We start from the raw sequence: 13023 nt of genomic DNA, 5'->3' as shown, positions 1-13023 counted from the left end.
TGCTGGAAATCAGGAGAATGAATAATCCCTGTCCTCGGAGAGATTATTTCCTATGGAGGGACATAAAAGTGTAAGAGGCGTCAATAGAAGTGAATGTAGAGATCAACAGGGCACAGAGAGGGTGTGGTCAATTGTAATCAGGGACTATAATGGGGAACTGGATGGATTTCCTGAGAGGTGACAGAGGAAAGTGGTGGTGACGGTAATAAAAGGAGAGTGAGGTGCCCTCCCAAGACAAGCAAAATAGAAGGGCATTTAAAGCAGCAGAAACAATTTAACTCGAAGCAGGACACTTAAGATAATTTAAGACTATTAATGGAAGATTAAAACAGGGAGTTGAAGGTCATTGGTGTCATCATCATCCTGGAGAGAATCAAAAGGGAAGGATAGAAGAATGGGTTAAGATTGTCTATTACAGTCATTATTTGGGAAAGAAAAATTAAGACTAGCTAAATGTTTGATTACTACTTTACACTGAATTAAAATGTGATCATATTAAGATGCTGCATCAAAATGTTCTTGTGCCTTTTGGGGAAAAGACACATAGGCATGAAATAAGGCGGCCCATTGGGGAAATTGCTGATAGTTCTTGGGGCAGGACAAATAGCCAGGGAGTAATAAGGCTGCAGAGGTAAGGGCAGAGGCTGTATGACAAAATTCTTTTCTATCATTCTGGAACAGCCAGTATTTGGCTGGTCAGTGATGTAATTAGTTGTGCATGTTAGAAAGATCACTAGGAGTATGGAGTGAGGCCAATTAAGAGACCGTGGCACTAACCCTAAGCAAAGGTGGAGAAAGGACAGGCACACAAGAAATGTTGATGCAGAAGAATCAGGAGAAGTTATTAGTTGAAGCACAGAGGTAAGGAAACAGGAGAAATGGAAGAAATCTATATTTTTGTTTACCAAACTGGTAGGGGTGCCATATACTGATAAAGAATAAAGGATGAAAAAGCCTGGGGAGAAAGTGTGGAGCTTGAGGTTACCTGTGAGTTCCAGCTTACAAGTAACCACCCCTGACCAGGTATCCCACTATCTTACCCCACAGTTATGACATTTCACTTATTATCTCTTCCTATATTCAATCTCTTTTCTCTGCTCTTCAATCCTTAACTCTTCCGTCTCCTTCTTACCACAATTTTGCCTGCTTAATGCCTACTCCCTCTTTAAGAATTAGATCAGGCCACCTTCCATCCAGGAAGCCCCTCATGACACTTTATTTTCTTCCAATGAAGGCTGAGTTAGGTGGCTTTTCCTCCCATGATCTTGTAATGTTCTGTGTTTATTTCTGTCATTACACCTTAATGCACATCAAATTGTTTTTCCTTTACAGATCAGTTTCCTTTACATGATGTTAAGCTCCTAATGGGTAGGATCTGTATCTTCCTCTCTAGTTTCTCCAGCATATAGCACAGTGTTTATTAGGATTTGATAGGCACGCAGTCATTGTTGATGGAATGAGTAAGCTATGAGCGGGAGAAGAAACATTTCTTTCTCCAAGACTTGGATGGGAGCATTGGAAGGTGTCGAAAGTTGTAGTTGTTAGGGGCCGAATGAGGGTGTGAAGGTGTGAGGAAGTGAAAGACTACAAGTCTACATCATGCTGAAGAAGAGAAATTATGGGGTAAGATAGTGGGATTCCTGGTCGGGGTGGCGCTTTTGAGAGACTAGGGTGTTTACTTTAGATTCCTGAGTTGGACCTCTTTTTTGGGGTGATGTCAGAGCCCAGATTGTAGTGTAGCCATGGAAGGAGGTTGCTAAAGGGACCTGGAAATTAAGGTTGTAGGAATCAGAAAATTAGAGAACTTTAAAGCTGCATATTGAACCTATTGTACCAGGATTCTGAGGTTACCCACAATAAAGGCAGGAAGGGGATGAGAAGAAGATAGGAATGGGGTTCCAGGGAGTCCAGTGAACAGTGGGTGTGCCCAGGGATGGAGGAGATGGAGTGAGGCCGATCGAGGCAGGAATCTCAAGGGAAAATGGAAGGCTGTTCTGCATGAGAGTTGGAAGGTAATGGTCTGCAGTGGTGATGGGGAGTCTGTAGAATACTAACTGGCCTCTCCCTAACTCTGAAGTTTTCTTCATACTGGAGCACCCTCTCCAACCTCTAGAGATTAGGCAGTCTTTATCTTTGCTCTTTCTTCTGATGCCTTGATTCAGCTTTCCGGGATGATTCTTGATTTGAGTCCCTGGCCTTGTGTTATTGTTTTTTGTGTTTCTCTAGGTATCACTCTACACTTGCAGAATGCTACAATGCCTTTTCTCATACACCAAATCTGTCCTGTTTTTCATTTCCTTAATGAAAAACTAATATGATTAACTCTGCTGTGAATAAACTAGACTTCCCACTAGATAACGGTCTTGGTCCATTTTTTTTTTTTTTTTTTTTTTTTTTTTGCTATAAAGGAATACCTGAGGCTGGGTAATTCATAAAGAAAAGGGGCTTATTTGGCTCATGGATCTGCAGGCTTACAGGAAGCATGGTGCCAATATCTGCACCTGGCAAGGTCATCAGACTGCTTCCACTCATGACAGAAGGTAAAAGAAAGGTCGAGGCAGGACTGTGTGCAGAGATCATGTGGCAAGAGAGCAGAAGCAAGAGAGAGAGAGAGGAGGGAGGTGCCATGCTCTTTACAACAGCTGCTTGTGGGAACTAAGAATGGGAACAAACTCACTCTTGCACCTAGCCGTTAGTCAGGGATCCACCCCCATGATCCAGACACCTCCCACGAGGCCCGATCTTCAACAACGGGAATCAAATTTCAACGTGAGACTTGGTGGGGCCAAACAACCAAGCCAAATATTCAGGCCATAGCAATGATAATGAACTGACATGCTACTGTGCGCAAGAAATATATTTGCATGCAAAAGATCCTCCTAGATAAATGATGGCATAATCCAATCTACCCTACAAAGTCAATAAATAAGGAGGCCTTGTTGGTGTACCTCAAAGTACGTACCCGTGTATTTTCTAGAGCTGCTTTTATGAGTTTAAATCCCACATGAGCAGTTATCTCGACAGCAAATTGTTATAAGTTAGAAAGTGAAAGATAAACAGAAATACAGATATGTTGAACTGTTGGGAAGAAAGAGTAGAATACAGGTATTGATTGACTTACAACCTATGTAACTTACGACCATTCGACTTTAAGACCACAATCGCTAGCCACGACTCCTCCACGTCTGGCAGCGCAAACGTTGCCCAGCTGGGCGTACGACAGTGTGGACCAGCTTCCGGCAGCACTACCATCTCCATGTGCACCATTTCAACTGTTATCCCAGACTCGGTACAGCAATTTGTGTTTTGTGTCTTGGATATTTTTCATCAAACCCCTCCCAAGATGTCTACCAAGAGGAAATTGTCTTTGTCTACGCCTCAGCCTGGCAAGAAGGAAACAAAGGCCATCGATCTCGACATGAAAATGAAGGCAATTAAGCAGTATGAAGGAGGAAAGAAAGTGAATGTGATTGCACATGATACAAAGTTATCACACTTGACTGTGTCAACGATTGTGAAAGATAAAGAAAGAATTCGTGAAGCTGTGAAAGGTTCTGCACCCATGCGATCAACAGTTGTAACAAAGCAACGAAGCGGGCCCATCCACGAAATGGAGAAATTGCTATATATTTGGATGGAAGATCAAATTCAAAAACGGACATCATTAAGTCTTTTTACTGTGCAGATGAAGGCGAGAAGTCTATTTCAGACTCTGAAGGAGCGTGCTGGAGAAGATTACAGTCAAGAATTTGTAGCAAGCACTGGCTGGTTCCAGAGATTCAAGAAAAGATTCCAAATGCATAGTGTTCGAGTGACTGGAGAAGCAGCGAGTGTGGATCAGGAAGGAGCACGTAAGTTTGTTGATAGTCTGGATGAATTAATTACAGATGAGGGATATCTAGCAGAACAGATTTTCAATGTTGATGAAACTGGATTATTTTGGAAACGGATGCCAGCATGCGCTTATATTCACAAAGAGGCCAAAAGCATGCCTGGATTTAAAGCATTTAAGGATTGGCTAACTCTGCTGCTTGGCGGGAACATCGCAGGGTTTAAGCTGAAGCCATTCTTAATTTATCACTCAGACAACCCGTATGCGTTCAAGAATGTTAACAAGCACACACTGCCCGTCTACTTTCGTTCTCAACGTAAAGCATGGATGACACAAGGATTGTTTGAAGACTGGTTTATGAACTGTTTTATTCCTCAAGTTCGAGAATATTGTTTGGAGAAAGATATTCCTTTCAAGATTTTATTGCTACTCGATAATGCGCCTAGACACCCACCACATCTAGGCAATCTCCATCCAGATGTAAAATTTGTTTTTCTTCCACCAAACATGACTCCATTCATCCAGTCTATGGACCAAGGTTTGATTGCTACATTAAAGGCCAACTATCTCTGAACCACCTTCGCTCATGCCATATCCACTATAGATGCTGACTCAGAACTAACATTGCGAGATTTTGGGAAACACTACAACATTTTGATGTGTATCAAGAATATCGCTACCACCTGGGAGGCTGTGATGACAAAGTGCACGAATGGCATCTGGAAAAATTGTGTTAAGCGCTATGTTAATGATTTCGACGGATTTGACAGTGAACATGAACTTGAAACGATTTGGGAAAAAATAGTAAAACTTGCTAAAGACCTTTCTTTGGAGTGTGAAATGGAAGATGTCGAAGATTCTTTGCTAGACAAAGAATCCAGAGAGCTTACAAATGAAGAGCTAATCGAACTGGAAGAAGAAAGAGTGGCAGAAGAAGAAAGAAGAGAAGCAGAGAAAGAAGAGGAGGAGCCAGAAAGAAAGTTCACCACTAAGGGATTATCAGACAGTTTATCTTTACTGAATAAACTTCTTATACATTTCGAAGCAATGGACCCAAACATCGAATGATTTGCAAGGATTGAACGGATGGCACACAATGTGTTTTGTCCGTATAGTGAAATTTATGAAGAAAAAAAGAAACATACAATTCAGACAAAGCTCAACATGTTTATGAAAAAACCAACTCCGGTAACCCCAACTGCTGCCTCAGATGACGACATCAACGATCCGGAGCCAAGCACCAGCGGCAAATAAAATGTTCCGTACATGTTTATATATTTTGATATGTTTTGCAATTGGGAAAACGTTTCCTATGGTATTTTTTACACCTGTATTTTGTATTTTTGTATGCACCTGTATTTTGTAATTTTGTATGTTTTGCAAATATTAAACCAGTTGTACTGGTAATGCAGTGTTTTACTTACACCTGACGAATGTAAAAATAAGAAACAAAATGGTATAGAGATGATACAAATGGCATAAAATGAACAAAGAAAATTATGATATATAATAATGAAAGAAAATTATGATAAAATATGACAAAGATTTTTCTAACATCATTTCACAGTACTGTACATATAGCCTACTCAACTTACGACCAAATCGTGTTATGACCGGTCTGTCAGAACCAATCGTGGTCGTAAGTCGAGCACTAGCTGTAAGTGTCCTAAGCCGACAGTCATTCATGCAAGAAAGCCTATGTTCCCAGGTTTCAGTTTAAGCAATTTGTGGGTTATACCATTAAAAACATCTCTGTTCTGCCTGGGCATGGTGGCTCATGTCTATAATCCCAGCACTTAGGGAGGCTGAGGCAGAAGTATCACTTGAGCCCAGAGGTCAAGACCAGACTGGGCAACAAAGTGAGACACCCATGTCTACAAAAAATTAGGTAAGTGTGGCTGCGTGTACCTGTCATCCCAGCTACATGAGAGGCTGAGGCAGGAGGATCACTTCAATCCAGGAAGTTGAGGCTGCAGTGAGCCATGTTTGCACCACTGCACTCCAGCCTGGGCAAGAGAGCAAGACCATGTCTCAAAAAAATAAAATGAAATTCTCTGTTCTTGCCTTCCTCTTTATGCTCTGTCTGTACCTGGCTGCCATGAAAACTGCCTGACATCTGCTAAAACAATTCTGTCAACAACATATGGCAATTGAGTACCCCCAAAATACTGTACTAGGTGTGTGGATAGAGAATATCACATATGAAATATGGTCCCTGTCCTTAAGAATCTTAAGAGAGAACTAAGACAAGTAGACATGAACAAGTAAAAGTCAGAACCTGTGTTAAAGCAATACTACTTTCTTTCAGCATCAAGGATCCAACACTCTATTGCTTTATTGTTAGTATTGCCAATGCATTAAAAAGTTAGTTTGAGTGTTGGAATCTTGTAGAAGGTTGGCTTCTTCTGAGTACTCAGAAAGCAATACAACTTTCCCAAACCTGTTCATTATGACATCAGCCAGTCATATGGTGACTGTCAGATCAGCAGGTTCCTCATCCTCCACTTCCTGCAGAATCTGCTGGCACTTCTGTCTGTCTATGATACCACCTGGCTTAACAAAGTAGGTCAGACAAGGCTCTTGGCTCAGACAATGACAGGCACTGGAACATGCTGTAACTGAAAGAGACTGTGATAACATCTTCCGTACAGACTTAAGACTAGAAATCAACAAGAAGGTGACAGCTAGAGTCTTTCTTTTTATCTTTAACCCATTTTCCTCTTTCTGTGTTATATAGCCTGTGTTCTAATAAAATATACAAATTCAACACATTTCTGTTATTTCACCATAGAGTGTTACAAAAATACTATCTTACATTGTGGAGTACATTTTCATTAACTGTACAAAATTCTTCCAGGTCTATGAATTCTTTTTATCCTCAAAGAAAACTCCAAAGAAGTATTATTGGCCGAATTTACACAGGCCTGACTTCAGGTTGAGGTCCCATTCCACTTCACCATTAGAGTTGAGTTAGCAGTCATATTACTCACCCTCAGGGATAGGAGCTCCCTTCCTTGTAGGGCAGCCAAGCCTACTTCTAAATGTCACCACCCTCTCTGCTTCTCTGGATCCTACTTCTCCCATCTGCCAACTCTTTCTACTGATTCTCTGCATAGAATTCAGTTCAATTAAATTCAATAGGCAATTAGTGGATGTCAGCCACAGGCCAAACACCATGCTAGGAATGGAGGTTCCTAAATTAACACCCTCGAGAAGTGGCTAGACAACTGGGGAGACAGAAAAGCAAATTATTATAATATGGCAGCTATTACAATAGAGGGATGCACACAGTACCTCCATAGTTCCAAGAAGGGAATACTTAAGTCTGCCTGAGAGGCTTAAGTAAGTGGCAGTTGAGTCAGAAGTTGAATTAACAAGGTTGAGGGGGCATTCTAGGGAGATGGATCAGCCTGTGCAAAGGTAAAGGAGTGGGGCACTGTAAGAATTTCAACTTAACTCCCCTGTCATCATTTAACACCCAAATGCAATTGGAGAAAAGCACATTTCCCTTACTTCAAGGCCACTGACTATAAGGGAGGTCACTAAGCCACTCGCTCACTCACGCACAGCCGTAGACTTCTATTCTAGAACTTCTTTCTCTGCATACCTCCAAATATTCCCAAGCCCCTTCATCAGCCTGCATCTGACAACTTTGCTCACTATTTCACTGAGAAAATCGTATCAGTGAGAAGAGAACTTGCAAAATCACCAGCCAGCACATCTACCTCCCACCTCGTCTATTCCCATGTATTCTGCTCTCACCAAGGTTAATCCAGATGGACTGTTCATCCCTCTCTGTGCTAACTCATTGAACACTAGACATGAGGGATTCTTGCCTTCTCAAGGCCATTGCTGCAAGCAATTTCCCCACCTTCCCATATCATTATTTCCCTAAGCATATAAAAATGCTATTATTTTTCAGATCTTAAAAAAAAAAAAAGTCTTTCTGGAACTCACAATCAGTCCCACCCCCTGCCACTGTCTCATTTTCCTTCACTTCATAACAAAACTATTTGAAAGAATTGTCCCATCCACCGTCTACAGTGCCTGTCTCCAATTCTCTGTTGAACTCACTCCAATTAAGCTTTTCCTCCACACTGCTGAAACTGCTTCTGCCACATGCTGATGATCTCTACATTGTGAAACCCAATCGCCATTCCTTTGACCTCATCCTACTTGCCCTGCCATCAGCATTTGACCCATTTGATCCCTCTCTCCTTGAAACTTGTTCTTCACTTGACTTGAGGAGTTGATTCCCTCCTGATAGTCCTCTTTCTCCTCCTCCTTGAGTTTCTCCACCCACTCCAGCGTCCTTGGCTGATTTCTCTGCATCTTTCCTAGGACTCAATTCTTATACTTCTCTTCCTCATCTACTGCTCTCATTCCAAAGGTGATTTCATTCAAGCTCACAGCTTTGAGTGCCAAGTAAAACACTGATGATTCCCTCCTGAACCTCCCCTCTGAACTCTGGGCTTCTAAATCCAAGTCTATACCCAAAATGAAGCTTGGATGTATGATAGGCATCTTAAAATCACCAAGTTAAAACACCAACTCCTAATATTTTCCCTAAAAACCACCTTTCCTTGATGTCTAACAATAAATGGAAATTACCCCTAACCTATGGCTCAGCCCAAAAAACTTAGTGTCTATTTTTTTTTTTTTTTTGAGACAGGGTATCACTCTGTACCCAGGCTGGAGGACAATGGTGTGATTTTGGTTCACTGCTGCAACCTCCACCTCCCAGGCTCAAGCAATCCTCCAACCTCAGCCTCCCAAGTATCTGGGACTACAGGTGCATGCCACCATGCCCAGCTAAATTGTTTTCGTATTTGTGGTAGAGATGAGGTTTCACCATGTTTCCCAGGCTGGTCTCTAACTCCTAAGCTCAAGCAATCTGCCCACCTCTGCCTCCTAAAGTACTGGGATTACAGGTATGAGCCACTGTACCCAGATATCATCCTTGATACCTTTTTTTTCTCTCAGATCCCACATTCATTTCACCAGCAAATCCTATTACCTCTACCTTCAAAATATACACAGAATCATAACACTTCTCATCATCTCCACCACTTCCATCCTTATTCAAGCCAAGGACATTTCTAGATTATTACAATGCCCTCTTCATCTGTCTCTCTGATTAAGTTCATACCTCTCTTCCAGATAGTAACTAGAGTAATTCTTTTTTAATATAAATTAGATCAGGCCACTCAACTGATTTACCATCTCACCTGGACTAAAAGCCCAAATCTTTCAATGACCTTTGCATCTTACATGATCTGTCCTCCACCACCTCTTTGACTAAATGAATGAATGAGCAAATGAGTGAACGAATGGTAGGGGAGAGCATATTGGGATGAAAGCGAGGCTAGACATTTTTAGTCAAACTAACGAGTTCATACTTTAACTGAATAGAATGGATAATGAACAAAAGTTAAGAGGTTTACTAAGATAACTATCTCCAATACATTCTATTTCTAGGATCCAATCCACATGTCACCTTCTATACCAATCTTAACTTCATTTCTCTGCCAATCTTCCACCTGCACTCAGAAATCCAGCCCCTTTGCTATTCCTTTAAATATGCCACATATCCAAACTTCCATTTCTTTGTCCTCTTTGGTCCTTTTGCCTGGAATGTCCTTTTGATCTGAAACATGTTTACTCCTGCATCTAGACTAGCCTTAAGTTCTATCTTTTTGTGAATCCCTCCCTAACCATCCCAGAAAGAGTAACATCTTTTCTCCTTTGGGCTTCCGGAGTATATCTTACCCATCTCTAGTACAGATTTTATCACATCACTGTAGTTACTTGTTTACACACGGGCAAGTCCCAGGAGGACAAGATCCATGATCAGTTCTTAGACGGGGCTCCTGCACTTTGCTCACCCAGAATCTTCAACCCAATAGATGCTAAATACCTGTGTTTTAAATGAAAAGGAACTAGGAAAATGAAATGAAAGTTAATGGAGGAAAATGTGTAATAGAAGCTAGGAAAGCAGGTGTTGTCAAAATGAAAAGGGAAAGGATTTTCAGGAAGTAAGAGGTGCTTAATACTTTCAAGATATAAATAAGCCAACAGAAGTCATTGTATATAACAAGTAGGAAAGACTAAGAGATGTAACAGCTGAGGTTCCGCAGCATATAACAGAAATCACTTTATATTTAAGCAGAAAGTGATTTAATATGAGGAATTAGATGCTGATAACATCTTTAGAAGGGCTGAATAAATGTGCTCTAGGCTGTGTCCTCTGGAATCCCAGAACAACACTCAGAATTGTCCTGCCAGTGTAACCTGGATCTCTCCCACAATGGGAGGGCTAAAAACAAGATGGTGGCCACTGGAGCTGTTGGCTTCAGAGCCATTACACCTGCTAGCTCTGCATGAGCCCAGGCAGGTGCCCTATACCTGCCGCTTGATACCAATGACTGGCCCCTAGAATCTCTGCTAATGCTGCTGCAGAAAAACACACCTCTGTGACCATGTGCATTAGTTTTCTGTTGCTGAATAATAAATTACCACCAACTTTAATGGCTTAAAACAATATCCATTTATTATCTCACTTCTGCAGGTCAAAAGTCCAGGTGGGCTTGGCTGGGTTCCCTGCTTAGGGCCTCCCCAGGCAGAAGACAAGGTGCAGCAGGCTGGGTTCTTATCTGGAGGCTTTGGGGAAATATCTACTTCCAAGCTCATTCAGGTTTGGCAGAATTCAGTTCCTTGCTATTGTAGGACTAAGGTCTTTCTAGAGACCATTCCCTTGCATGAACTTTTTTACAGGTTCTCTCACAGCATCACAGCTGGCAGCAAGATCCCTCATGTGGGATTCCCCAGTCCCCCAACACTAATCTCTCTGACTTCCTTTACTGCCTCCAGCCGAGAAAATTCCGTGCTTTTAAATGGGTTTATGTGATGAGATTAGGCCTGCCCAGATCACCTCTCTATTTGAAATCAGCTGTGCCAGATAACAGTATGATCACAGCAGTAGTGTCTCTTCATAATCATATGTTCCGAGATTAGGGTATAGAACCTTGGGGGCTAGTTTTAGAATTTTGCCTACCACATTGTGCTTGCCAGAAACAATATAGCCAATAGATATACCTTTCATTAGTCAGAGTTCTCCACAGAAACAGAATCAATGGGATACATTTCTATAGAGAAAGAGATTTATTATACAGAGCTGGTTCCCATGATTATGGAGTCTGACAAGTCCCAAGATCTGCAAGGTTAGTTGACAAGCTGGAGACCCAGGAGAGCTGATGACGTCATTTCAGCATGAAGCCCAGCAGTGTCAAGGACCAGGAAGAAACAATGTTTCAGTTTGAGTCCAAAGACCAAAAAAAAAAAAAAAAAAAAAAAAAATTGAGGTCCTAGTTTGAAAGAAGTCATGCAGTAGGAATTCCCTGCTATTCATGGGAGTATCAGACATTTTGTTCCATTCAGGCCTTCAACTGATTGCATGAGCCCACCCACCTTAAGGAGGGCAATCTGCTTTATTGTCTACTAATAAAAATGTTAAACTCATCCAAAAACACCTTCACAGGAGCACTCAGAATGATGAGGTGTTTTTCATTGTTGTTTGCTTGCTGAAATGGGATCTCACTCTGTCACCCATGCTGGAGTACAGTGGTGAGATCTTGCCTTACTGCAACCTCTGCCTCCCTACGTAATCCTCCCACCTCAGCCTCCTGGGTCACTGAGACCACAGGCTCATGCCACCATGCCCAGCTAATTTTTTTGGTAGAGACAGGGTTTTGCCATGTTGCCCAGGCTGCTCTTCAACTCCTGAGCTCAACAGTCTGCCCACTTTGTCCTCCCAAAGTGGTGGGATTATTGGCATGAGCCACTGCTCCTGGCCTCAGAATAATGATCGACCAAATATCTGGGCACATTTAATTAACCATCACACCTTCCAAATCTCAGGCAAGTACTACATATTAGATTGGCTGAACCTAAGTCCGACCCAGAGCTCCAGGTACAAGGGAGTCAGGCAGCTTAGAAAGACACATGGGAAGAGTGTCTTTCAAACATTTTGATCCCACACTGTTATAGGAAATGCATCTTTTATCATACCCAGTATAAGCACACATATATGAGTACATGAAATAAAATTTTTATAAAACATTACTTACTCTTACTAAGTGCAATGTATTCTGATATTTTCGTTATGGTTCTATTTCATTTTTTAAAAAGTTCAACCTATTGAAACATATTTGATAAAGAGGAACTGTATTAATGTACATTTAAGGTGTACAACTTGATGTTTTGATATATGTACACATTGTGAAATAGTTTCTATTTTATTTTAAATCACTCTGATCTTGACCCACTAAATTGTTTCATGATCTTCCAACAAATGAGGTATCAGGAAGGCAGGCTGAATTTGAGGGTCAATCTACTGTACCCATTACAAATGACCTTAGGAAAGCCATTTTTTTTTTCAGTTATATGTCTTAAAATGCCTGGAAAATAATAACAAATTTGTTAAGTTGAATTGGGTATAGAGACTGGGCTTTCAATTCAAACTGACTACAGACTGAGAAAAGTCTGAATCTTTTTACAATATAGGTCCCTGAGTATTTAATAAAATAAAAGATGGATATAAAGGAACGCCCTTTTGCCCACTCCCCACCTCAGGAAGGCTAAATTTGAAAATCCACTGGAATATATGGGACCCATTTTTAAGGATAATAAAATGACTACTAAGTCAGTGTTCACGTACAAAGTGAACGTGAACAAAGTAAACACGATGAAACATAGTTGTTGAAGCACGTAAAAACTGTCAGCTTCTGAACCACTTATAAGAAGTATTCAGTGACTGCCTTTGATTACCATGTCAATGCTTAAGGCACAATTTAGAGAATGTTGTTACTAAGACAATCCTCCCTTCAACAAGTTCCCAGGTTTCATATTTCTGTTCCACACCCCCAAGATGGTGAGCTGTGTCACTCCAGGAGGAAAGGCTCAAGTGAAGAATTCATCAATTTTCTACCTCTCTATCTCTCTTACAAAACTACTTTCTGGAAAAATGACTTATTTGTTTAAGTGTTTGATTTTTGTTATTTGAGCAAGCAGTAAGCATATTCATGAATGCATTTTCATTTAACTGCACTCATGTTCCAAGCAGCTTACGAGGGTCAGCCCAGAGAGGTCAACCTGAATCAATTCTCCATCTCTGTTGCCACGTCACTGCAGAG

The sequence above is a fragment of the Sapajus apella genome, unplaced genomic scaffold (genome assembly GCF_009761245.1).
Source record: "Sapajus apella isolate SASKATOON/1434 unplaced genomic scaffold, GSC_monkey_1.0 scaffold7, whole genome shotgun sequence".
Lineage (NCBI taxonomy): Eukaryota > Metazoa > Chordata > Mammalia > Primates > Cebidae > Sapajus > Sapajus apella.
This window is presented reverse-complemented; position numbering follows the sequence as displayed.